Raw genomic sequence first — 3,741 nt, forward strand, 5'->3', positions numbered from 1 at the left:
AGTTTGCTCTGCAGGAGGCTGTTTGTGCCTGTATCTCCTCCCAGGGCCTGTGGGATGGCAGCTTTTTACAGCACACTTGTGGTTGTGCGAGCACGTCCTGATCAGGCTGTTAGTGTGTGAGGGGTAAACTGTGTTAGAAGCCTATGTAAAACAAAGAGGTGTTATTAAATCAAAGCAGAGCTGCTTTTATTTTGAAAATGCATTCTTAATGAGTGCTTCTCACTGTTTAAATAGCCATCTTGAAGTCTGAGTAATTCACCTGAGCTCTCTTGGATGCCTCTGAGCCTGCAAGGCCCTGGTTTACCTACAAGGCAGTCATGAGCAGCTTAAGGTACAGACACTCTTAAAAGCTTCTTTGAGCAGCTTTGGGCACGAGTTTACACTGCCTTAATCATCAGACCTTATCTCTGCATATTCCCTCTTGTACCCTGTGGCAAATGCAGCGTAACTGTGGATCTGATGCTGCAGGCTGAGCTACCTCACTCTGCAGAGCAGAGATTTCCCTGGGGCGGTCCTCAGGGGCAGCCTGATCTGCTCTAAATTCACATCTCGGCTTCTTTTAAGGTAAATCGTGTCAGACTGAACTAACATGTGTCTGGCACAGATCAACATAACAAGTGTCATCTTTCTCTGCCAGTTTGAGGAAAACAGCTTATAATTACAATGTAAATGGAGTTTTCTTCTTTACTCAAGCTGGTAAACAGGAGATTCAGTTTTACTATGGGTATAATTTCTGAAGAAAAATCAAAGAAATAACAGTTATATTACAGTAAGTAAAATCACAAAGATTTTGGTTCCATCAGATAAACTTTCTTGTGTAGACAAGGCTCTCACAGTGCATATGTTTTTACATTAACGTAAACCTGGCTTGTATCTGTTTAGCTTTTATATTTGAGAGAGATTTTCATGGATAAAAGTGTCCAAAGATTGCTCACAATGATTCAAATGGATTATATATTTTTGTAAATGTAATACAATTATTTTCATATACCTGGTTTGCCTTAAACTTCTGAGATGTGGCTGTGGTGAGCACTGCATGGATATCCCTTTCAGGTGGCTTTATTTGAAATTTCTCTTGGCTGGAATCAAGCACCACAGATTTTGCACCCAAACATGTAATCTCCTTGCTTCACGTGCTCAGACAGATGGCAGGTCAGAGCATTAACTGCACATTTCCCCTCCTCCCCCTGTCTCCAGGAAAAGCTGCCAGCAAGTATCCTTGGTGGTCATTTTAAAGAAGATGAGATCAAGTACACACAGAGATGTTTATAAAAATAACAAGGAAAACAATCTCTGTTCTGCAGCACTGCTGCTGTGCGCAGGCTCAACACATGAAATGATCCCATCTGCCGCAATTTTGACTTGCTGTTAGAAATGGACTATCACAGTTCTACTATCTAGGAAGAAATATAGGAATAGGATATAGATATGAATGAATATATATGAATGCATGTATGGTGGAGAATTGAGGAAAGAAGTGCTATTATGAAGGATGTTGAGCTTAGAAAAAGGGAGTGTAAGCACCTATTAGCTGCTGTTGATATGAATACAAAATACGTAGGTGCTGCTGTTGCTCAGAACTGTTTTTGTCTTCCTTATCCCTACTTGGCCCTCTAAGAGGGCTGACAGGGCTCTCATCCCTGTGAGGATTCTTGCTCCAGCATTGCCACAGTGCAGGATGCATGCAGAGAGTGATGGGCTCAACCTCAGGAGCAAGCTGGTGTTCCTCACCCAAGGACAACTGGGATAGGACTCATTTAACCCAGTGTGAGCAACCACAAAAATCAGCATTTGGGAATGACTGTGCTTAGAGTCTTCTCTAAGGTTGTATTTACTTCATAGCCAACCCCACTTTGAGCATGAGGTCGCTCCGGACTGAATTATCCTATTAGCCAATGATCTAAGCTCATCACCCATTCCCTCCATAGTTAGCATGGAAAAACAGGCAGTTGTAGAAAGAAGTCTGTCACTCTGCAGTGTAAGTGTGAAACAGCCTCTGGCAGACAAGACGTCCCCAGCTGGGGTTCTTTCTTTCCATTGACTACAAAGGAAATTCAGTGACTTCCATACAGGTAGTGGTATCCGCTGTATATATCTAAAGTTAGTGGAATGGATTCCTTTCTGTGTTTGAAGACGTCTTTTAAAGTCTAAATTCAAATTAAACTTTTGCATATGCATGTGCTCTGTGTGAATGAAACAGCTTATTTTTCCCTTTTAATATCTCAGTTTCTGCTTTTCTTTCTGAAGTCTCATATGTCATACCTTCTCACACAACTTATCCATTTGGATAGAATTTTATGTATTCTGTAATGAAGCTTTTAAAATCTGTGTTAGCAAATGTTTCTTTCTTTCTTTTTTTTTTTTCTTAAGAACCCTCTCTTATGGTCTTTGCAGACTTTCTTTTTCAGTGCTAAAGTATCTTCTAATACAGCTCGCAGTGCTGCCATGGTTATCCAGATATCACCAGTGCTGGCGGAAACCAGGACAGCAAGACTTTTCTGTCTTTGCCTTTTCTGTGGAAGGCAATGAAGTAAGGGTGCAGACAGAAGTCACAGATAATCACCAGCTTCTGCTCACTGGATGGTTTCACTATTTTAATTAAAAAAAGAGTACAGAAAACTTAAGTGCAGTTTTGGGGATCAGTTACAGGCAACAGTGCTGTAAAGAATTTAGAATGATCTGCCCATTTAATCTGTTTTTAATCTCTATTAGTGATTGCTAGCAATGTCACACTTGTGCACGGTCTTTTGTGCTTTTCCTTTTTTAAAAGGCCAAATGATGACAGAGATCATACCTAAGTTGTATAACCTGCACAGACATGTTAGTTTCCACCCCATACAGCTCTCCTAACTGTGCCCAACATCATTTGTGACCACACTATCTGACCTGGAGTGAAAACATGGCATGGACGATGTTTATACTTGAACAGTACCAAGTATAACGTGCCAAAGCTGAGATATGTGGCCTGGGTCTCTCATTTACTTAATGTAAATGTAACGACAAGGAAATTTTCCTCTGTGCAATCTCTGGAGCTTATGGAAATTTCAAGGCTATTCTAGGAGAAAATTTGAGCTGGATTTCTTTGGGAGAGACAGAATCTTCTATTATACAAAATTACACAGCTGGAAGAAGCAGGCACAATTTAGATCCATTAGATCTGAAACTGAAGCAGCAAACTTAGGCCAAGGAAAAACTGCACTATGTTTAAGTTTGTGCTAGTGCTGGACAAAAGTGGCTCTTCCAGCAAAGCCTCAGTAATACCAGCCTCATCACAAGCTCTTGATACGTTTTATCTCCACTTCACCATTTTGTCTCTTGCTAAGAATAAAATTCAGACTGAAATTTTTAACAGACGGATTCATAACAGCTTGTGCACCAGGACACGTTTGGCAGTACATGTCTGACAGGATTTTTTCCACCTCCTAAAGAAATTCCGCTAAATATTCATGCATTCCTGAAAGAAACCTGATTCTTGGCCAAACCAAAGCTTGTTAGCAGTCAGAACAGGAGGGTTGCTTTCTCCTTGCTGCACCTCTAATTCCTACAGGTTTTGCTTCACACCTGGTCTCTGCAAATAGACGCTGTCAAACTCAAATTACTCCACTCTGGAAACGGCTTACAACCTGAGATATTGCCAATTCATTGATTTTTCTTTTCTTTTCTTTTCTTTTCTTTTCTTTTCTTTTCTTTTCTTTTCTTTTCTTTTCTTTTCTCTTCTCTTCTCTTCTCTTCTCTTCTCTT

This window comes from Numida meleagris, chromosome 2 (assembly GCF_002078875.1).
Source record: "Numida meleagris isolate 19003 breed g44 Domestic line chromosome 2, NumMel1.0, whole genome shotgun sequence".
In the NCBI taxonomy this organism is placed as follows: Eukaryota; Metazoa; Chordata; class Aves; order Galliformes; family Numididae; genus Numida; species Numida meleagris.